The sequence below is a fragment of the Macaca nemestrina genome, chromosome 2 (genome assembly GCF_043159975.1).
Source record: "Macaca nemestrina isolate mMacNem1 chromosome 2, mMacNem.hap1, whole genome shotgun sequence".
NCBI classification, from domain to species: domain Eukaryota; kingdom Metazoa; phylum Chordata; class Mammalia; order Primates; family Cercopithecidae; genus Macaca; species Macaca nemestrina.
Window position 1 is genome coordinate 30,457,103 of NC_092126.1, and position 24,762 is coordinate 30,481,864.

The 24,762-nt window shown below is 39.1% G+C and overlaps 1 protein-coding gene across 1 annotated transcript in view; it reads left to right on the forward strand.

The window, feature by feature from the left end:
* Nucleotides 1-24,762, forward strand: part of LOC105465802 (TBC1 domain family member 5) — a 570,286-nt gene that overhangs the window by 105,771 nt on the left and 439,753 nt on the right. The window lies entirely within an intron of this gene.

Below are 24,762 nucleotides of genomic sequence, written 5' to 3' on the forward strand. Positions count from 1 at the left end.
TTTCTGTTTTTATAAATGAATGAAAGTTAATTGTTTTCCAATGGAAGAATTAAATCTTTGGAAAGTAGTTTGAAAGACATAGCCATTGGATATGAGTTAGAGGCCTCAACATTTTGTCCTGATATGCATTATACAGTTACTACCCAAACTATGGTCTGTACATAAACAGTATTGGTGTTACCTGAGATCTTCCTAGATATGCACAATCTCAGGCCTAACCCCATACCTACTAAATCAGATTCTGTGTTTCATCAAAATTCCTAGGTCATTCGTATGAATATTAAACTCCGAGAAGCACTGCCATAATTCAGACCTCTCATTTTTTCTGTGTGTATGTGTGTGGTAATTGTGGGGTGCTCATAGTGGAGTTGGTTATCTGTAGTTCAAGAATTGAAAGAGGAAGTGGAAACTCACACCAGAATTTTAGTGGGGGCCCAGGAGTAGACAGATAGTTAATTTAGTACTCGGCAAGCTTTTGGTCTTTAAGTAATTGCAATTTGAATCAGTAGTTACTTTGTATATCATGTAGAAAGCTTCATGTCACCCTGGTAGTATTAATCAGGTGTTTTCTTTTGGCCATGGCAGCATCTTCTCATGTTCACAGATACTTAAGATGTTTTCTGCCAGTCATAGTGTAGTAAACATTTCCAAAGTGTGTTCTATGATATATTTTTTCCAGGAGATGCTTGGAATGTAAAGATCCCATGGTCACATAAATCTGGAAAGCACTGAATACTTTCCCATAAGAGAATCCCATTATATGCTGATGTATTAAAGGACCTGAGAACCTGTTGTAACTTAGTTTAATTCAGTATTTCCCAAATTTACTTGACTAGAGCATCCTTTTTTTTTTTTCAAAACAAACAAACAAACTTTTAAATTTTTTCCTTTAACATGTGCACAAACTGACTTCTTTCCACATTTATTTATCTTACTCAAAATAAGAGATATGGACAACTTCCGAAATTGTGATGTTATGCCACATAAAACATACTTTCTAATATTGCTACATATAAATGGTACTGGTATGACCCTTGTGTACCGAAGGGACTAAACATGCAGACATTTTTGAGGATTGGAGTGATTGAGCAGTCATCATTTAGAACAGGGGTCCCCAACCCCCTGGTCATGGACTGAGACCGGTCCATGGCCTATTAGGAACGGGGCCACACAGCAAGAGGTGAATGGTGAGCAGGTGAGCTCTGCCTCCTGTCAGATCAGCAGCAGCATTAGATTCTCATAGGTGTGCCAACCCTATTGTGAACTGTGTATGCGAGGGATCCAGGTTGCTCATTCCTCATGAGAATCTAATGCCTGATGATCTGAGGTGTAACAGTTTGATTTCGAAACCATCTCTCCCCACCTCCTTCCCCATTCGTGGAAAAACTGTCTTTCACAAAGCGAGTCCCCGGTGCCAAAAAGGTTGGTGACTGCTGAATTAGAAAGTGAGCATAGAACTGATCCCAGTAAGATTTGATGGATGAATGAAAGGGAGAAAATAGACTATTCTTAGTGTTTGCTGGAAAGAGGAAAACCATGAGCAATGGAATAAATTAAACATTTCAGTTGAATAAATTTTTACCGAATTGCTAATAAAGAATAGGCTCTGTACTTGGCCTTGGGCAAACAGTAGTGAAAAATACTCAGTCTGCCCTCTAGTTGCTTATTGTGAGCATAGAACATTCTGATAAATGTACAAGAGTTGGAATCCAGAACATAAGATTTTCTTTGTGGATTTGTTTAAAAAAAAAAAAAAATGGCCAGAAAACTGTATCATGGAGTGCTAGAGACAGGACACAACTGTAGTGATGGATGTTTCTGGTTAGGTAGGGGAAACAGAGGAAAGGACAATTATGGGACAGAATTTCAAAAGGTAAGATTGGGAAGACCAAACAGCCTTAGAAGTCAGAGAGCTTTTGGTACTCAAATTGCCCAGGTTTGGTTAGTTGAAGTGCATGACAGTCCTCCATCGCATATTTCAGTGCTTCCTTAATTTCTGACAAAAGAAGCTGTTGCAGGGTTGTCTTTTATATGTTCTCCCCCAGCTTTGGAAGCAGCCATTTCTCTGAGAAGCTCTGATTGTTTTTAGTGGGGAACAATATTAGCGAACAAGATCTTGGCACTAGTGTGTTGATTGCTACTGGGTCTTGGCTTTTAGGCCCTTTTAGAGGACAGAGGTAGGAAATATATAAGCTTTATATATACATATACATCTACATTTATACCTATATACACAAATGCATATTGAAAAACATGTGGACACATACATCTGCATATTGTTTTTTATTTAGAGATACACCAGTTTCTCTAATTCTAATCCATCCATGCAGGTTTCTTTCTTGCTTGCTTCTCATATTTATATGTCCCATCTTTCATAGTGAGAACCTTGGCTTCCAACAGTATCAACACATTTACTCTTTTGTTTAACTAAATAATAGATCTAAAGCAGTTTCAAAATTGGTTAATCATATAAGAAACAAATACACCAAAAAAGTTTGAAAATTGTTTGAAGTTCTCCCTCCTTTCTGTACTCATTCCTGTGAATATGTAACCAAATACTAGTCTCATAATTACTTAGTTCTTTCTTCCTTATTCCTTAAGTGTGGTTATGATATTAATTTGGAATATAGTTCACTCGTATTAGTTTTCTTTCAGCTTTTGTGCCCCCTTTTCTTTATATCCTTATTGATTTAATTTTTTGAATATGTAGAAAATTACTTACTTTTCCAAAAAGTAAAACTGTACAAAAAGATATACCAGAAAATTGTCACTCCATCCTCCCCATTCCACCCCATACTTTGTAGGAAACCAATTTTATTGTTTTCTGGGCTTTACTCATTTTTATAAAGATATGCAGAGATATTTATGTTTCTTTTTTTTTTTTAACCTAAAAAGTAGCATGTATGTTCTTTCGCAGTTCAGTTTTTTCATGTATCAGTATCTCTTGGAAATTACCTCATACCAGTTTGTAGAGATTTTCCTTACTCGTTTTTGCAGGTGCTTACTACTTTGTGTGTGCCATAGTTTATTCAACCAATCTCTTATGCTTGCGCATTTAAGTAGTTTTCAATATTTTGCAATTACAAACATGCTGCAGTGATATTTATTTTCATAGTTTTAGAGGTGTATCTTCAGGGCAAATTCCTGGAAATGGGATTGCTGGTTGAAAGGGCAAATACTAAGCCCGGTGCAGTGACTTGCCTCTGTAATCCCAGCTACTTGAGAGGATCCCTTGAGCCCAGGAGTTCGAGGCTGCAGTGAGCTATGATAGAGCCATTACACCCAATCTGGGTGACAGAGTGAGACTTTGTTGCTAACAACAACAACAAAAAGGTTCAAAGGGCAAATACTTACATGGTTGTATTAGAGTATTACCCAGTCCCCTGCATGGGGGCTGTAACATTTTGTCTTCCCACACTGCAGTGTATGAGAGTGCCTATTTCCTGACAGCCTTGCAGACAGAGTGCATTGTGAAACTTCAATTTTTGCCAAGTGATAGGTGAGAAATGGAATGTTGGATACATTTAATTTGTATTCATCTTTTATGTGTGGAGTTCAATGTCTTTTCATATGTGTAAGAGCCACTTTCCATAGGATATTTGGGCTTTTCCCCCTCAGTTTAGAAGTTCTTTGTAGGGATATTAGGCATTTATCTGTGATATATGTTGCAAAAGTTTCCTTCCAGTTTGTTACCTGTTTTATTATTTGTTTTCTGATGTATTTTTGTCCTGCAAAAGTTTTATATTTGTACTTTAGTCCTAGTGAGAAAGCCTTTTATGAATTCTTAGTTTAGGAGGAATCCCTCTCTCCTGCCCCCACCCTCCTCTCACACTTTTAAAAATACTTGTAGTTTTCTTACAATTAGATCTCTGATCCATTTGCAGTTTATTTTTATGTATGATGTGAGAAACATTGAATTTTATCTTTTTTTCTTGTCTATTGTTTAAAATGACTATAAATGTGCTAATGATTTGTTATATCACCTTTACAGAGATTAGATTTCTATCTGTAGTGGAATCTATTTCTGGACTTTCTGTTCATTTGCACTTTTCTGCCTGTTCATGTAGCAGTCCTACACTGTTTTCATTATAGAGGCCTTATAGTATGTTTTAATGCCTGTAGTATGTGTTAATGAGGTAGTCCCCTCTATTTATTTTCAGTATTTCCCAGTTTTTCTTGAACTTTTTCCATTTGAACTTCAGTATCAACTTGTCTAACTCCATGAAAAGCTTTATGATTTGTAAGTTTGTGACCTATTGATGTTGAGATGTTCTAACCAAGGACAGGGTATTTCTTTTCAGTTGTACAGTCCTACTTTTATATGTTTTAAGAATGTTTATTTTTCTTTAGGTTTTGAACATTGCTGTTTATTCCTAAATATTTTACTTTTAAAAATTGCTATTTAAAAGAGACTTTCTTGAAAAAGTTCCTTTCCAAGATGGGCGAATAGAAATAGCTCCGGTCTGTAGCTCCTGGTGTGATCGACAGAGAAGGTGGGTGATTTCTGCATTTCCAACTGAGGTACCTGGTTCATCTCACTGGGACTTGTTGGACACTGAGTGTAGCTCACGGAGGGCGAGCCGAAGCAGGGTGGGGCGTCACCTCACCTGGGAAGTGCAAGGAGTCAGGGATTTTCCTTTTTAGCCAAGGGAAGCTGTGACAGACTACACCTGGAAAAACGAGACACTCCCGCCCAAATAAGGCGCTTTTCCCATGGCCTTAGCAACCAGCAGACCAGGAGATTCTCTCCCATTCCTGGCTCAGTGGGTCCCACACCTACGGAGCCTTGCTCACTGCTAGCACGGCAGTCTGAGATCTAACAGTGAGGCTGCAGCCTGACTGAGGGAGGGGTGTCTGCCATTGCTGAGGCTTAAGTATGTAAACAAAGTGGCCGGAAAGCTCGAACTGGGTGGAGCCCACCGCAGCTCAGCAAGGCCTACTGCCTCTGTAGACTCCACCTCTGTGGGATGGGCATAGCTGAAAAAAATGCAACAGAAACTTCTGCAGACTTAAATATCCCTGTCTGACAGCTCTGAAGAGAACAGTGATTCTCCTAGCACAGCATTTGAGCTCTCAGAATGGACAGACTGCCTCCTCAAGTGGGTTCCTGACCCCCGTGTAGCTTAACTGGGAGACACCTCTCAGTATGGGCTGACAGACACCTCACAAAGTTGGGTGCCCCTCTGGGACGAAGCTTCCAGAGGAAGGATCAGGCAGCAATATTTGCTGTTCTGCAGCCTCCTCTGGTGATACCCAGGCAAACAGGGTCTGGAGTGGACCTCCAGCAAACTCTAACAGACCTGAAGCTGAGGGACCTGACTGTTAGTAGGAAAACTAACAAACAGAAAGGAACAGCATCAACACCAACAAAAAGGACATCTACACCAAAACCCCATCTGCAGGTCACCAACATCAAAGACCAAAGGTAGATAAAACCACAAAGATGGGGAGAAACCAGAGCAGAAAAGCTGAAAATTCTCAAAACCAGAGCACCTCTTCTCCTCCAAAACATCGCAGCTCCTCACCAGCAACGGAACAAAGATAAATGGAGAATGACTTAGACGAGTTGTCAGAAGTAGACTTCAGAAGGTCAGTAATAACAAACTTTTCCGAGCTAAAGGAGCATCTTTGAACCCATCACAAGGAAGCTAAAAACCTTGAAAAAAGGTTAGACGAATGGCTAACTAGAATACACAGCGTAGAGAAGACCTTAAATGACCTGATGGAGCTGAAAACCATGGCACGAGAACTTCGTGATGCATGCACAAGCTTTAATAGCCGACTCGGTCAAGTGGAAGAAAGGGTATCAGTGATTGAAGATCAAATTAATGAAATAAAGCGAGAAGACAAGTTTAGAGAAAAAAGAGTAAAAAGAAGCAAACAAAGCCTCCAAGAAATATCGGACTATGTAAAAAGACCAAATCTACATTTGATTGGTGTACCTGAAGGTGACATGGAGAATGGACCCAAGTTGGAAAACAGTCTTCAGGATATTATCCAGAAGAACTTCCCCAACCTAGCAAGGCAGGCCAACATTCAAATTCAGGAAATACAGAGAACACCGCAAAGATACACCTGGAGAAGAGCAACCCCAAGACACGTAATTGTCGTATTCACCAAGGTTGGAATGAAAGAAAAAATGTTAAGAGCAGCCAGAGAGAAATGTCGAGTTACCCACAAAGGGAAGCCCATCAAACTAACAGTGGATCTCTCGGCAGAAACCCTGCAAGCCAGAAGAGAGTGGGGGCCAATATTCAACATTCTCAAAGAAAAGAATTTTCAACCCAGAATTTCATATCCAGCCAAACTAAGCTTGATAAGTGAAGGAGAAATAAAATCCTTTACACACAAGCAAATGCTGAGAGATTTTGTCACCACCAGACCTTCCTTACAAGAGATCCTGAAGGAAGCACTAAACATGGAAAGGAAAAATGGTACGAGTCACTGCAAAAACATGCCATATTGTAAAGACCATCGATGGTATGAAGAAACTGCATCAATTAATGGGCAAAATAACCAGCTAATATCATAATGACAGGATCAAATTCACACATAACAATATTAGCCTTAAATGTAAATGGGCTAAATGCCCCAATTAAAAGACACAGACTGGCAAATTGGATAAAGAGTCAAGACCCATCAGTGTGCTGTATTCAGGAGACCCATCTCACGTGCAGAGACACACATAGGCTCAAAATAAAGGGATGGAGGAAGATCTACTGAGCAAATGGAAAGTAAAAAAAAAGCAGGGGTTGCGATCCTTGTCTCTGATAAAACAGACTTTAAACCAACAAAGATCCAAAGAGACAAAGAAGGCCATTACATAATGGTAAAGGGATCAATTCAGCAAGAAGAGCTAACTGTCCTAAATATATATGCGCCCAATACAGGAGCACCCAGACTCATAAAGCAAGTCTTTACAGACCTACAAAGAGACTTACACTCCCACACAATAATAATGGGAGACTTTAACATTCCACTATCAATATTAGACAGATCAATGAGACAGAAGGTTAACAAGGATATCCAGGACTTGAACTCAGCTCTGCACCAAGCAGACCTAATAGACATCTACAGAAGTCTCCACCCCAAATCAACAGAATATATATTCTTCTCAGCACCACATTGCACTTATTCTGAAATTGACCACATAGTTGGAAGTAAAGCACTCCTCAGCAAATGTAAGAGAACATAAATCACGACAAACTGTCTCTCAGACCACAGTGCAATCAAATTAGAACTCAGGATTAAGAAACTCATCAAAACCGCACAAATGCATGGAAACTGAACAATTTGTTCCTAAATGACTACTGGGTAAATATCGAAATGAAGGCAGAAATAAAGATGTTCTTTGAAACCAATGAGAACAAAGACGCAACATACCCGAATCTCTGGGACACATTTAAAGCAGTGTGTAGAGGGAAATTTATAGCACTAAATGCCCACAAGAGAAAGCAGGAAAGATCTGAAATCGACACCCTAACATCACAATTAAAAGAACTAGAGAAGGAAGAGCAAACAAATTCAAAAGCTAGCAGAAGGCAATAAATAACTTAAGATCAGAGTAGAACTGAAGGAGATAGAGATATAAAAAACCCTTCAAAAAAATCAGTGAATCCAAGAGCTGGTTTTTTTTTTGAAAAGATCAGCAAAATTGATAGACTGCTAGCAAGACTAATAAAGAAGAAAAGAGAAAAGAATCAAATAGATGCAGTCAAAAGTGATAAAGGGGATATCACCACTGATCCCACAGAAGTACAAACTACCATTAGAGAATACTATAAACACCTCTACACAAATAAACTAGAAAATCTAGAAGAAATGGATAAATTCCTGGACACATACACCCTGCCAAGACTAAACCAGGAAGATGTTGAATCTCTGAATAGAACAATAACAGGCTCTGAAATTGACACAATAATTAATAGCCTACCAATCAAAAAAAGTCGAGGACCAGATGGATTCACAGCTGAATTCTACCAGAGGTACAAAGAGGAGCTGCTACCATTCTTTCTGAAACCATTTCAATCAATAGAAAAGAGGGACTCCTCCCTAACTCATTTTATGAGGCCGGCATCATCCTGATACCAACGCCTGGCTGAGACACAGAAAAAAAGAGAAGTTTAGACCAATATCCCTGATGAACATCGATGTGAAAATCCTCAATAAAATACTAGCAAACCAAATCCAGCAGCACATCAAAAAGCTTATCCACCATGATCAGGTTGGCTTCATCCCTGGGATGCAAGGCTGGTTCAACATTAGCAAGTCGATAAACGTAATTTATCACATAAAGAGAACTAAGGACAAAAACCACATGATTATCTCAATAGATACAGAAAAGGCCTTCGACAAAATTCAACAACCCTTCATGCTAAAAACTCTCAATAAAGTAGGTATTGATGTAATGTATCTAAAAATAATAAGAGCTATTTATGACAAACCCACAGCCAATATCATACTGAATGAGCAAAAACTGGAAGCATTCCCTTGGAAAACCGGCACATGACAAGGATGCCCTCTCTCACCACTCCTATTCAATATAGTGTTGGAAATTCTGGCCAGGGCAATCAGGCAAAAGAAAGAAATAAAGGATATTTAGAAAAAGAGGAAGTCAAATTGTCCCTGTTTGCAGATGACATGATTGTATATTTAGAATACCTACCCCATCATCTCAGCCCCAAATCTCCTTAAGCTGATAAGCAACTTCAGCAAAGTCTCAGGACACAAAATCAATGTGCAAAAATCACAAGCATTCCTATACACCAATAATGGACAGAGAGCCAAATCATGAGTGAACTCCCATTCACAATTACTACAAAGGGAATAAAATACCTTGGAATCCAACTTGCAAGAGATGTGAAGGACCTCTTCAAGGAGAACTACAAACCACTGCTCAGTGAAATAAAATAGGACAGAAAGAAATGGAGGAACATTCCATGCTCATGGATAGGAAGAATCAATATCATGAAAATGGCCATACTGCCCATGGTAATTTATAGATTCAATGCCATCCCCATCAAGCTACCAATGACTTTCTTCACAGAATTGGAAAAAACTACTTTAAAGTTCATATGGAACCAACAAAGAGCCTGCATTGCCTAGAGAATCCTAAGGAAAAAGAAGAAAGCTGGAGGCATCACACTACCTGACTTCAAGCTATACTGCAAGGCTACAGTAACCAAAACAGCATAGTACTGGTACCAAAACAGATATATAGAGCAATGGAACAGAACAGAGGCCTCAGAAATAACAACACATGTCTACAACCATCTGATCTTTGACAAACCTGACAAAAACAAGAAATGGGCGTAGGATTCTTTAGTTAATAAATGGTGCTGGGAAAACTGGCTAGCCATATGTAGAAAGCTGAAACTGGATCCTTTCGTTACCCCTTATACAAAAGTTAATTGAAGATGGATTAAAGAATTGAATGTTAGACGCAAAACCATAAAAACCCTAGAAGAAAACCTAGGGAATCAGGACATAGGTATGGGCAAAGACTTCATGGCTAAAACCCCAAAAGCAATGGCAACAAAAGCCAAAACTGACAAATGGGATCTAATTAAACTAAAGAGCTTCTGCACGGCAAAAGAAAGTACCATTAGAGTAAACAGGCAACCTACAGAATGGGAGAAACTTTTTGCACTCCACCCATCTGACAAAGAGCCAATATCCAGAATCTACAAAGAACTTAAACAAATTTACAAGAAAAAACCAAACAACCCCATCAAAAAGTGGGCAAAGGATATGAAAACACACTTCTCTGAAGAAGACATCTATGCAGCCAACAGACAGGCTTTCTCATCCCTTATGTATTCTAATTAACTGTTATTTGTAATAGAAGTGTGACTGCTTTTTTTCATGTTCATTTTGTATCCTTCTACCTTGCTGAATTCTTTTGTTTCTTGAGTTTTATTTTCAGTTTTCTAGGATTTTCCAGGTATTTCCTCAGGTCATCTGATAATAGTTTTATGTCTTCTTTTCTAGTTCTTATGTGTATAATTTTCTCTACTAGTTTTTTTAGATAAGTGTATCACTCTTGTCACCCAGGTTTGAGTGAAGTGGTGTGATTTTGGCTCACTGCCACGTCCGCCTCCCGGGTTCAAGTGATTCTCCTGCCTCAGCCTCCCTAGTAGCTGGGATTACAGGCGCATGCCACCACGCCTGGCTAATTTTTGTATTTTTTTAAAATAGAGACAGGGTTTCCTCATGTTGGCAAGGCTGGTCTCGAACTCCTGACCTTTGGTGATCCACCTGCCTCAGCCTCCAAAATGCTGGGGTTATAGGTGTGAGCCACCGTGCCTGGCCTCGACTAGTTTTATTTCTTCCTTTCAATTCTTTTTTTTTTCTGTTTTCTATTTTTTTTTTAATTTTTTTTAAATTTATTTATTATTATTATACTTTAAGTTGTAGGGTACATGTGCATAACGTGCAGGTTTGTTACATATGTATACTTGTGCCATGTTGGTGTGCTGCACCCATCAACTCGTCACTTACATCAGGTATAACTCCCAATGCAATCCCTCCCCCCTCCCCGCTCCCCATGATAGGCCCCGGTGTGTGATGTTCCCCTTCCTGAGTCCAAGTGATCTCATTGTTCAGTTCCCACCTATGAGTGAGAACATGCGGTGTTTGGTTTTCTGTTCTTGTGATAGTTTGCTAAGAATGATGGTTTCCAGCTGCATCCATGTCCCTACAAAGGACACAAACTCATCCTTTTTGATGGCTGCATAGTATTTCATGGTGTATATGTGCCACATTTTCTTAATCCAATCTGTCACTGATGGACATTTGGGTTGATTCCAAGTCTTTGCTATTGTGAATAGTGCTGCAATAAACATACGTGTGCATGTGTCTTTATAGCAGCATAATTTATAATCCTTTGGGTATATACCCAGTAATGGGATGGCTGGATCATATGGTACATCTAGTTCTAGATCCTTGAGGAATCGCCATACTGTTTTCCATAATGGTTGAACTAGTTTACAATCCCACCAACAGTGTAAAAGTGTTCCTATTTCTCCACATCCTCTCCAGCACCTGTTGTTTCCTGACTTTTTAATGATCGCCATTCTAACTGGTGTGAGATGGTATCTCATTGTGGTTTTGATTTGCATTTCTCTGATGGCCAGTGATGATGAGCATTTTTTCATGTGTCTGTTGGCTGTATGAATGTCTTCTTTTGAGAAATGTCTGTTCATATCCTTTGCCCACTTTTTGATGGGGTTGTTTGTTTTTTTCTTGTAAATTTGTTGGAGTTCTTTGTAGGTTCTGGATATTAGCCCTTTGTCAGATGAGTAGATTGCAAAAATTTTCTCCCATTCTGTAGGTTGCCTGTTCACTCTGATGGTAGTTTCTTTTGCTGTGCAGAAGCTCTTTAGTTTAATGAGATCCCATTTGTCAATTTTGGCTTTTGCTGCCGTTGCTTTTGGTGTTTTAGACATGAAGTCTTTGCCCATGCCTATGTCCTGAATGGTACTACCTAGGTTTTCCTCTAGGATTTTTATGGTATTAGGTCTAACATTTAAGTCTCTAATCCATCTTGAATTAATTTTCGTATAAGGAGTAAGGAAAGGATCCAGTTTCAGCTTTCTACTTATGGCTAGCCAATTTTCCCAGCACCATTTATTAAATAGGGAATCCTTTCCCCATTTCTTGTTTCTCTCAGGTTTGTCAAAGATCAGATGGCTGTAGATGTGTGGTATTATTTCTGAAGACTCTGTTCTGTTCCATTGGTCTATATCTCTGTTTTGGTACCAGTACCATGCTGTTTTGGTTACTGTAGCCTTGTAGTATAGTTTGAAGTCAGGTAGCGTGATGCCTCCAGCTTTGTTCTTTTGACTTAGGATTGTCTTGGAGATGCGGGCTCTTTTTTGGTTCCATATGAACTTTAAAGCAGTTTTTTCCAATTCTGTGAAGAAACTCATTGGTAGCTTGATGGGGATGGCATTGAATCTATAAATTACCTTGGGCAATATGGCCATTTTCACGATATTGATTCTTCCTATCCATGAGCATGGTATGTTCTTCCATTTGTTTGTGTCCTCTTTTATTTCACTGAGCAGTGGTTTGTAGTTCTCCTTGAAGAGGTCCTTTACATCCCTTGTCAGTTGGATTCCTAGGTATTTGATTCTCTTTGAAGCAATTGTGAATGGAAGTTCATTCCAGATTTGGCTCTCTGTTTGTCTGTTACTGGTGTATAAGAATGCTTGTGATTTTTGCACATTAATTTTGTATCCTGAGACTTTGCTGAAGTTGCTTATCAGCTTAAGGAGATTTTGGGCTGAGACAATGGGGTTTTCTAAATATACAATCATGTCATCTGCAAAGAGGGACAATTTGACTTCTTCTTTTCCTAACTGAATACCCTTGATTTATTTCTCTTGCCTGATTGCCCTAGCCAGAACTTCCAACACTATGTTGAATAGGAGTGGTGAGAGAGGGCATCCCTGTCTTGTGCCAGTTTTCAAAGGGAATTTTTCCAGTTTTTTCCCATTCAGTATGATATTGGCTGTGGGTTTGTCATAAATAGCTCTTATTATTTTGAGGTACGTTCCATCAATACCGAATTTATTGAGCGTTTTTAGCATGAAGGGCTGTTGAATTTTGTCAAAAGCCTTTTCTGCATCTATTGAGATAATCATGTGGTTCTTGTCTTTGGTTCTGTTTATATGCTGGATTATGTTTATTGATTTGTGAATGTTGAACCAGCCTTGCATCCCAGGGATGAAGCCCACTTGATCATGGTGGATAAGCTTTTTGATGTGTTGCTGAATCCGGTTTGCCAGTATTTTATTGAGGATTTTTGCATCAATGTTCATCAGGGATATTGGTCTAAAATTCTCTTTTTTTGTTGTGTCTCTGCCAGGCTTTGGTATCAGGATGATGTTGGCCTCATAAAATGAGTTAGGGAGGATTCCCTCTTTTTCTATTGATTGGAATAGTTTCAGAAGGAATGGTACCAACTCCTCCTTGTACCTCTGGTAGAATTCAGCTGTGAATCCATCTGGTCCTGGACTTTTTTTGGTTGGTAGGCTATTAATTATTGCCTCAATTTCAGAGCCTGCTATTGGTCTACTCAGGGATTCAACTTCTTCCTGGTTTAGTCTTGGAAGAGTGTAAGTGTCCAGGAAATTATCCATTTCTTCTAGATTTTCCAGTTTATTTGCGTAGAGGTGTTTATAGTATTCTTTGATGGTAGTTTGTATTTCTGTGGGGTCGGTGGTGATATCCCCTTTATCATTTTTAATTGCGTCGATTTGATTCCTCTCTCTTTTCTTCTTTATTAGTCTTGCTAGTGGTCTGTCAATTTTGTTGATCTTTTCAAAAAACCAACTCCTGGATTCATTTGATTTTTTGGAGAGTTTTTTGTGTCTCTATCTCCTTCAGTTCTGCTCTGATCTTAGTTATTTCTTGCCTTCTGCTAGCTTTCGAATGTGTTTGCTCTTGCTTCTCTAGTTCTTTTAATTGCGATGTTAGAGTGTCAATTTTAGATCTTTCCTGCTTTCTCTTGTGGGCATTTAGTGCTATAAATTTCCCTCTACACACTGCTTTAAATGTGTCCCAGAGATTCTGGTATGTTGTATCTTTGTTCTCATTGGTTTCAAAGAACATCTTTATTTCTGCCTTCATTTCGTTCTGTACCCAGTAGTCATTCAGGAGCAGGTTGTTCAGTTTCCATGTAGTTGAGCGGTTTTGATTGAGTTTCTTAGTCCTGAGTTCTACTTTGATTGCACTGTGGTCTGAGAGACAGTTTGTTATAATTTCTGTTCTTGTACATTTGCTGAGGAGTGCTTTACTTCCAATTACGTGGTCGATTTTGGAGTAAGTATGATGTGGTGCTGAGAAGAATGTATATTCTGTTGATTTGGGGTGGAGAGTTCTATAGATGTCTATTAGGTCTGCTTGCTGCAGAGATGAGTTCAATTCCTGGATATCCTTGTTAACTTTCTGTCTCGTTGATCTGTCTAATGTTGACAGTGGAGTGTTGAAGTCTCCCATTATTATTGTATGGGAGTCTAAGTCTCTTTGTAAGTCTCTAAGGAGTTGCTTTATGAATCTGGGTGCTCCTGTATTGGGTGCATATATATTTGGGATAGTTAGCTCTTCCTGTTGAATTGATCCCTTTACCATTATGTAATGGCCTTCTTTGTCTCTTTTGATCTTTGATGGTTTAAAGTCTGTTTTATCAGAGACTAGTATTGCAACCCCCGCTTTTTTTTGTTCTCCATTTGCTTGGTAAATCTTCCTCCATCCCTTTATTTTGAGCCTATGTATGTCTCTGCGTGTGAGATGGGTCTCCTGAATACAGCAGACTGATGGGTCTTGACTCTTTATCCAGTTTGCCAGTCTGTGTCTTTTAATTGGAGCATTTAGTCCATTTACATTTAAGGTTAAGATTGTTATGTGTGAACTTGATCCTGCCATTATGATATTAACTGGTTATTTTGCTCGTTAGTTGATGCAGTTTCTTCCTAGCCTCGATGGTCTTTACATTTTGGCATGTTTTTGCAATGGCTGGTACCGGTTGTTCCTTTCCATGTTTAGTGCTTCCTTCAGGGTCTCTTGTAAGGCAGGCCTAGTGGTGACAAAATCTCTAAGCATTTGCTTATCTGTAAAGGATTTTATTTCTCCTTCACTTATGAAACTTAGTTTGGCTGGATATGAAATTCTGGGTTGAAAATTCTTTTCTTTAAGAATGTTGAATATTGGCCCCCACTCTCTTCTGGCTTGTAGAGTTTCTGCCGAGAGATCTGCTGTTAGTTTGATGGGCTTCCCTTTGTGGGTAACCCGACCTTTCTCTCTGGCTGCCCTTAAGATTTTTTCCTTCATTTCAACTTTGGTGAATCTGGCAATTATGTGTCTTGGAGTTGCTCTTCTCGAGGAGTATCTTTGTGGCGTTCTCTGTATTTCCTGGATTTGAATGTTGGCCTGCCCTACTAGGTTGGGGAAGTTCTCCTGGATGATATCCCGAAGAGTGTTTTCCATCTTGGTTCCATTTTCCCCCTCACTTTCAGGCACCCCAATCAGACGTAGATTTGGTCTTTTTACATAATCCCATACTTCTTGCAGGCTTTGTTCATTTCTTTTTCTTCTTTTTTCTTTTGGTTTCTCTTCTCGCTTCATTTCATTCATTTGATCCTCAATCGCTGATACTCTTTCTTCCAGTTGATCGAGTCGGTTACTGAAGCTTGTGCATTTGTCACGTATTTCTCGTGTCATGGTTTTCATCTCTTTCATTTCGTTTATGACCTTCTCTGCATTAATTACTCTAGCCATCAATTCTTCCACTTTTTTTTCAAGATTTTTAGTTTCTTTGCGCTGGGTACGTAATTCCTCCTTTAGCTCTGAGAAATTTGATGGACTGAAGCCTTCTTCTCTCATCTCGTCAAAGTCATTCTCCGTCCAGCTTTGATCCGTTGCTGGCGATGAGCTGCGCTCCTTTGCCGGGGGAGATGCGCTCTTATTTTTGGAATTTCCAGCTTTTCTGCCCTGCTTTTTCCCCATCTTTGTGGTTTTATCTGCCTCTGGTCTTTGATGATGGTGATGTACTGATGGGGTTTTGGTGTAGGTGTCCTTCCTGTTTGATAGTTTTCCTTCTAACAGTCAGGACCCTCAGCTGTAGGTCTGTTGGAGATTGCTTGAGGTCCACTCCAGTCCCTGTTTGCCTGGGTATCAGCAGCAGAGGCTGCAGAAGATAGAATATTTCTGAACAGCGAGTGTACCTGTCTGATTCTTGCTTTGGAAGCTTCCTCTCAGGGGTGTACTCCACCCTGTGAGGTGTGGGGTGTCAGACTGCCCCTAGTCGGGGATGTCTCCCAGTTAGGCTACTCAGGGGTCAGGGACCCACTTGAGCAGGCAGTCTGTCCGTTCTCAGATCTCAGCCTCCGTGTTGGGAGATCCACTGCTCTCTTCAAAGCTGTCAGACAGAGTCCTTTGAGTCTGCAGAGCTTTCGGCTGCTTTTGTTGTTATCTGTGCCCTGTCCCCAGAGGTGGAGTCTACAGAGACAGGCAGGTTTCCTTGAGCTGCTGTGAGCTCCACCCAGTTCGAGCTTCCCAGCAGCTTTGTTTACCTACTTAAGCCTCAGCAATGGCGGGCGCCCCTCCCCCAGCCTCGCTGCTGCCTTGCCGGTAGATCACAGACTGCTGTGCTAGCAATGAGGGAGGCGCCGTGGGTGTGGGACCCTCCCGGTCAGGTGTGGGATATGATCTCCTGGTGTGCCTGTTTGCTTAAAGCGCAGTATTGGGGTGGGAGTTACCCGATTTTCCAGGTGTTGTGTCTCAGTTCCCCTGGCTAGGAAAAGGGATTCCCTTCCCCCTTGCGCTTCCCAGGTGAGGCAATGCCTCGCCCTGCTTCAGCTCTCGCTGGTCGGGCTGCAGCAGCTGACCAGCACCGATCGTCCGGCACTCCCCAGTGAGATGAACCCAGTACCTCAGTTGAAAATGCAGAAATCACCGGTCTTCTGTGTCGCTCGCGCTGGAAGTTGGAGACTGGAGCTGTTCCTATTCGGCCATCTTGCTCCGCACCCCCCCCCCCCTTTTTTTTTTTGGAGACACTGTCTCACTCTGTCACCCAGGCTGGAGTAGGGTGGTACGATCATGGCATACTGTAGCCTAGACCCCTTGGGCTCAAGTGATTCTCCCACATCAGCCTTCTAAGAAGTTGGGACTACAGGCATCCGCCACCACATTCAGCTAATTTATTTATTTTTTGTAGATAAGGAGTTTCACCATGTTGCCCCAGGCTGGTCTCCAACTCCTGGGCTCAGGCAGTCTACTCGCTTTGGCCTCCCAGGGTGCTGGGATTAGGGGTGAGCCACTGTGCCCTGCTTTCTTTTCAAGTCTTATTTCTTACTATTTTCAGTGTTTTCTCTAGCCTAATTTCATCAATAAATATATTCAGAATAGAGTAGTATTGGGCATCCTTGCCTTGTTCCTGAACTTAGTGTGGATGAATAATGTTTAGTAAGAACTATCAATGGTAGAAAAGATAGAACTACTTGAGATAATGCATTATTCTTAGCATTCTATAGGCATTATAACATAGAATCCTCTATATTATTTCTGTTTCTTTTTACAGGCGGTTTTTTTGAAGGAGTTATCTCTACTTTGCTACCTTTTCATCTTCATTTTCTCACCTCCCATTGTTACTCCTTATAGGATAGCACTCCACTCTGGTTTCTCAGTTGTCCAAGCAGGTACCAGCTAAAGTTGCTGTTGAGACTTCCAAGTTGCTAAATCTAATGGGTCTTTTGTCTCCCCATCTTCGTCTTACTTTTCCTTTTAATATCATTCAGCGTTGCCGGTCTTGCCTTCAACTTAGTATACTTTTCCTTCTTAGCTTCTGTCAATATCACATTCTTCAGGTTATTTCTTCTTAGTCTTCTCCATTAGTTCTTCCTTCCCTGCTTGACTTCTGACATCTACATGTTCTAGGCCTCTTCTTTTAAAATTCCATTCTGTCTTCTTTTAAACTCTGTTTGTTCTAGATCTTTAAACAAATCTGAGGCTTAAAGTATCATCTGTATTACATTTATTGTAAGAGTGACATCTCTAGTCAACACTTGTCTTCTGAAATCAGGATTTATGTCTGCGCATCTGCTATCCATTTTCACTTTGAGATGTCAAAGTCACTTTGTAATATAAGTTCTAATCCCTCCCCAAACACCTCCCGTTTTTAGTATCATCGTGTAACCCATTGGATAAGCTAGAAATTTAAGATTTGTTTTTGATTTTTCTTTTTTCATTCATTGTCTTTGTTCACTTCATTATCAAGTTTTATTGAATTCCTCTTTCCATGCCCTCACATTTTCTCTAGTTTTATTGACTGATTGATTGAGATGGAGTTTTGCTCTTGTTGCCCAGACTGGAGTGCAATGGCATGGTCTCGGCCTACTGCAACTTCTGCCTCCCGGGTTCATACGATTCTCCTGCCTCAGCCTCCTAAATAGCTGGGATTACAGGCACGCGCCACCTCGCCCAGCTAATTTTTGTATTTTTAGTAGACGTGGGGTTTCACCATTTTGGCCAGGCTTGTCTCAAACTTCTAACCTCAGGTGATCTGCCTGCCTCGGCCTCCCAAAGTGCTGCGATTACAGGTGTGAGCCTCCATGTCTGGCCCAATTTTCTCTAGTTTAAAGGAGAGACTTTTTTGCTAAAAGAAACATTATGGTTTATGTCTCTATATATTCTACCAGTTATAGCCATCGTTACGTAGAACATACAAGTAAGATTAGAAGTAACAAACCATGTTGTTAAAGATACTGATTGCAAGAATAAGGAATTTAGGTGGTCACTGAGTGCTTATTAGTAAGAGATCAAATTACTTTTGTAGCACTTAATAAGATTGAAAAAGTGGGAAGAGGCTGGACACAGTGGCTTATGTAATCCTAGCACTTTGAGAGGCTGAGGTGGGCAGATTGCTTGAGGCCAGGAGTTTGAGACTAGGCTGGTCAACATGTGAAACCCTGTTTCTACAAAGCATGCAAAAAATTAGTTATGCATGGTAGAGCACGCCTGTAGTCCCAGCTACTTGGGAGGCTGAGGTGAGAGGATCACCTGAACCTGGGAGGTTGAGGCTGCAATGAACCATAGTCATGCCACTGCTCTCCAGCCTGGGTCACAGAATGAGACTCTGCCTCAAAAAGAAAAAAGTGGGAGGAGATACCAGATGAGATGACTAGTTAGGAAGCTAGCAGTGTTAGCAGCTTAGTCAAGAGATATTAAATGCTGTGTTAGGATATGATATTGGAAAATTAAAGACAAATTTGAGAGATACTACAATGTTATTCAGTAAGAATGGCAACAGCTTGAATCTAATGTACGGAAGAGAGAATTACTGAAGAATCACAAGATTTCCCCACAAGATGACATATGTAGAGTAAAGGTTTTGGGGAAAGATAATGAGTTGTTTGAGATACTGAGTATAAGGTGCTGGTATGGAATGTCAGGTGGAGACATTTAGGGAATGCTTGGAGGTGGTGAGTAGGTTTCTTCTTCAGTCCTAGTTTCCTCTGATAGTATACTGACTGTCCAAGGCTATGTTGAGAAGTCCTTTAAGGCTGTGTATAGGCGACTGACAACATCTGTCTTGGGTGTTGTGTACTTGCCAGCTGTGGTCTGGGTCTTGGGGTCCAGGCCAGAACTATAGATACAAATTGGGGAAACTTGAAGTTTGAAGTTAAAGTTGAAGGCATGAAATTTGAATGAGGCTATGAAAGTTCTTCCTCAAACCCCCCAAAAAGATAAGGTGAGAAAACAGGTAGCCAAAGATAGAGTTTGGAGAACCCCTATGTGTTAATAAATTGGTAACATTAGGAAAAGAGTCAGAAGCTGACAGGTCGGTGGTTGGAAAGAAAAATCATAGAAACAAGAGGAAGAAAATTTTAGGAAAGAGGTCCTGGTTATTAGGGCAACAGTGTAATCAAGGAGTATGAAGTCTTGGGGAAGGACAATCGTCACATTTGAACCATTCAGAGAACATTTTTCTTAATTCTAAAAGGGTAGGAGTCATATAACAAGGAGTTTGTACTCTTCTTAAGATAATGTTAAGACAGATGTCTCATACAGAAAGTGGGGATAGTTTTTGACCAGTTAAGTAAGCAGCTAATACTAGTATTTTGCTAGACTTTGAAAAAGTTCATAAAATGTGAAATAAGTAAATGATAATTTCAAAAATCCATCTTGGATTGGAAACAATTAGGGATAGGAAATGAAAAGTATGGTAATTAGGCCCTTTTGAATGGAATGGTGTACATAAACAGTGGGAATCTTCTGGAAGCATGTCATAAAACATTACAGATTTTCAGATGATTCTGAAATCTAGGAAGCAAAATACTGGTTAAACAAATGGTAAGGAATAAGTGTGGGAATACCACTGGAAGCTGTGTAGCTGGGCGGGGAGTTGGCAAAGTTCTCTCACTTTTGGCAGCTACAAAGTGATACTCTAAGTAAATTGGGCCGGTTTGCTAAGAATAATGATTTGTGACTGGTTTATGCTGATTTAGGGAAGAAACAGGATATATTGGATGTATTTTAGAATCCCCCTGCTCCTCAAACCCCCATGATCTGGCCAAAATGGCAACTAAACGTTTATTGTAATTACAGAAGCAATTTGATGTAGGAGTAGAAAGCAACAAAAATACAACAGATCTTCTGAGAAGGGAGAGAAAAATGTTATTTCCATTCTTGTCAAACTTTAGCATTTAATACATTATGTAATTCTAATTTTGTGACTCTTAACGAAGAGTTAACCCAACTGAAGAAGACAAATGAAAAGGAAAGGAATAATCATGGATATTAGGGAAAGTAGGCATACTAAATGAAAATCAGGGACCTAATTTTCAGTATATATTCGCCAAAGTTTCTGAATTATCTTACTAAACCTAATAAAGTGCCTATAGATCCTCTTGGGTATCCTAAAGTGACAATCATGTCAGAAAATATGGCAATTTTTTCCCCCTTTACTCATTATGTATTTTGTTTCTTTTTTTCATCTTACTGTGCTATCTTGAAGTTTTAGTGCAATTGACTAAAAGTGATGATGATGGGCATCTGTGTCTTACTCTTTGTTGTTGCTTATTTTTGAGACAGAGTCTCACTCTGTTGTCCCGGCTGGAGTGCAGTGGCAAGATCTCAGCTCACTGCAACCTCCACCTCCCAGGTTCAAGCAATCCTCCTGCCTCAGCCCCCCTAGTATCTGGGATTACAGACATGCCCCACCATGCCTGGTTAATTTTTGTATTTTTAGTGGAGGTGGGGTTTCGCCATGTTGGCCAGGCTGGTTTTGAACTCCTGATTACAGGGCTGTGCTTCTAATATGTCACCATTGTATATTATCTTTCCTGTAGAATTTTGGAAAGATACATTTATTTCCCTTGATCACATTAAGGTGGTTTTCTTTTAGTTCTAGTAAAAAGTTTTTTTTTCAATTTAAAAAATCATGAGTGGTGTTGAATGTCAGAATAGTTTATCTAAATCTATTGAAATGATGCTGTAGTTTTGCTCTTAATGGACTGCCTAAAATGCAGTGTTTTAATAACAGAAAACCTCTAGTAAACTTCAGAAACAAGGAGGACTGTTAATCCTGTTCTTCAAAAAGTGAGCAGTTATTTTTATTTTTGATTACTGTGGGTTCTATTCTGGATACTGTAGCCTATGGTGTGTGTTTGTGTGGTTTTTTTGGGGTACTAGGGGGCCAGGGAATTGGCATCTCTTCAGAAGTCAGCAGGAATGATGCTGAATAGGGGACTAAAAGGGCCCATTATGAATTTGCAGATGTACTGAAGCTTTTTTTTTTTTTCTTTAAGCTCAACCTTGGTTTGTTTCCTTCATAATCTCTGATAACCGCAGGTTTCAAATACAAAAATAAAAAACATTTTATAGTTAGGTCCAGGTGTATTAAGTTACTAGAATGAGGACAAAAAGATTGCTAATTTGGATTCAAATTTATGTTGAGTTGGAAGTAAAAGCTGGAGGGAGACTGCAAGCCACCACAGGTCATTATATAAAGCTTTAAAAAGGATTTTATTCCAATTTTATTCACTACTATATAAGGACATTTTTGTTAATTTTTTTGCAGTGCACACTAGATATTGAGAAAATATTTTAAAGTGCAATTTATATTGATGGATGATATTATGTTCATCTAATACTACCTTTAAATTTCTTGTACATAATGAAGGTTTAACAATTATTTTTGGTAAATAGTCATCTGACTTTTTAGATCATTTTTCTTCTGTGAGATGTTATCCATATATTAGTTTCAAAGGAGATATTCTGGAAAATAGCTGATTTTAATCTAATAGTTACAGCAGATAACTATATCTGGTTAGTTTAAACCATGGCTAATTATTCTCTTTGGTAAAATTGAACTAATTATTGTAAAGGAATTTGATTAAGCCATTTCTTATCAGTTTTTTCCTCTTATTATGTTGCAGGGCCTATCTTGAGCTGGGATTTTCTGTTTTATCAGGATCATTTTTTGGGAGTTTTGATATTATTTACTAGCTTTTGGTTATTTTTTGTTGTTTTATTTTTTCAGTATAGAAGTGACCTTTTTGTCAAAGTGTATATTTTGATCCTAACAAAACAATTTTAAAAACCTGTCAACTGAACCTTGTAAAGGTTTAATATTATAAAATGCTATATTTAAGTTTTCTCTCCTGAAGGACATGCTCTCATATTTAATTATAATTCTTGAATTAAGCATTTCTTATGCTGCTAATTTTTATTTGTATATTCTAAAAATGGTTATAAAAAGTCACCAGTATCATTATTAATTTTCTTTTGCATTATCATTAATTACACTATTCTTGTTTTATATATATTACAGATAGCCAAAGGTTTAAGTAAGAGAAAATAAAAATACTTTCTTTTTTTGGACAGGACTTCACTCTGTTTCCTAGACTGGAGTGCAGTGCAATCACTGCTCACTGCAGCCTCGCATTCCTGGGTTCAAGCAATCCTCCCAATCCTCCCAGCAGCCTCCTGAATAGCTGGAACCACAGGCGTGTGCCACCATGGATGGCTAATTTTTTAATTTTTTGTGGAGATGGTGTCACTCTGTGTTGTCCAGGCTGGCCTTGAACTCCCTGGGCTCAAGTGATACCTCCTTGGCTTACCAAAGGGCCTGAGATCATAGGCATGAGCCACTGTATACAGCCCTAAAATACTTGTGGTGAAAATATTTTTGGTAAAAATTAGACTCTTCTAAGGAGCTTCTGATTGACTTTATCAGGAGAGGGGAGGTGTAGGCAGTAGGGCAGTAATGAAATGAGAGACCTACTTTATTTGTTTCTAGTCTATCACAACTTAGACAAGGCCAACTTGCAAGATAAATGTGTCTAGAACTAGAGAGCAGGCTTAAATGATTTATTGATTTTTTTCAGAGTATAATACAGAAGTCAGTAATTTGGTGAATGCATCTTCATCTTTGTATGAGAAAGTCTATTCAATATTGTGAAAACATTTGTTATTACACATAGCATAAATATAATTTCTGTATTGCATTATTGGATATTAACAAAGTTTTTATTTCCCCCTTAAACTTAGAAATCTCATAATATTTGTCAGTCACAATTGAGCATGTTAATATATATGTGTTAATATTTACTGGTATGCTTCCTAAAAATGAAGTATACTTTCCTGATCTTTAATCATAGAAGTTGATAAAATGAAGCTTAGGTGAACTTTGTTTTCCTACATGATCAAATTTTCTGGTTACTAAAAAAGACTATCCTTTTCTTCTTTTTAAATATTTGTTCCTATTGCCCAAACTCTTCAAAACATAATTTAATGTTTATGGGATGATTAAATTTGCACTTTAAGTTCTGAAAATCACAAGTGCTGCTGAGCAGCATTCTAGTTGCTAAAAATGCCAGGTTGAACTAGACATTTTTAGTACATGTAATTCAACACATTACTTATGACTGAGTTCAGCTAAGATTTGAGGTCCTGAGAAATTCTAGGGTTTTCTGATGTACATGGTCTTTAGGGTATTATAAATTTGCTTGTGTTTGTTTTAATTGTGTGGTTTAGTAAAAGTAGTTAATACTATGTGACTAATATTTATTGTGGCTTAGGAGCTTGACTTCTTTAAAAAAACTATGTTGATGAGTCACTCATTCACACAAAGACAACCTGATATTGGTAATTGTATTAGTTGGAGAAGGCTTGTCTGTTAGGAAATGCAGCCTAGCTGCTTTGTGAAGAGGAGGTTTTGCTCCAAGGAGAGTTGTTTTTTGTTTAAGAACATTATTCCAGAAGAGAACTGTACCAGTGTAAAGATGAATATTTTGGGGATATGGAAGCCTGAGACTAAGTTGAATTCAAAATATCATGGTTCTGGCTGGGTGCAGTGGCTCACATGTGTAATCCCAGCACTTTGGGAGGCTGAGGCAGGTGGATCGCTTGAGGTCAGGAATTGTAGACCAGCCTGGCCAACATGGTAAAACCCCGTCTCTACTAAAAATACCAAAAATTAGCTGGGTGTGGTGGTATGCACCTGTAGTCCCAGGAACTCAGGAGGCTGAGGCACGAGAATTGCTTGAACCCAGGAGGTGGAGGTTGCAGTGAGCACTGGGCAACACAGCTAGATTGTCTCAAAAAAAAAAAAAAAAAAAAAAAAAACATGGTTCTTAGCAAATTGATGGTGAGTAAAGTTATGTGTAAAATTACATTGTTTCTAGGCACCAAATCTTAATTACGTACAGCTGAAAACAGACTAAGCCACTAAGGGTCAAAATAGAGTGTAATCATAGTCAAAAGAAAATATGCACAGTAGTTTTTGAAGTTAGGCTTTCAAAAAGGTCTCATATTTGAGAATTAAAATGATTTACCAATCTATTTCAATTTATATATAATATATATGGTAGAGTCTTATTACCCTCTGAGCTGTTTTCTGATAAACATTATTCTTTTGTTGTAAGACCTAGAAGGAGTGGTTTAACCTGAATCTTACAGCTCTATTTTCAATGTGAAGGACGTCTAGCCTTCTGTTAAGAGTGTTGAGTTCGTCATAAGGAAATTCTGGGATTGCCTTTAAGAAGTACTTAAGGGCACAGTGGCTCCTGCCTGCAATCCAGAACTTTGGGAGGCCAAGGCAGGTAGATCACTTGAACCCAGGAGTTTGAGACCAGCCTGGGCAACATGGTGAAACCCTATATCTACCAAAAAAAAAAAAAAAAAAATTAGCTAGGTGTGGTGGAGTTATTCAGGAGGCTGAGGTTTTCACAGGTTGAACCCCAAAATTAGGGTTCA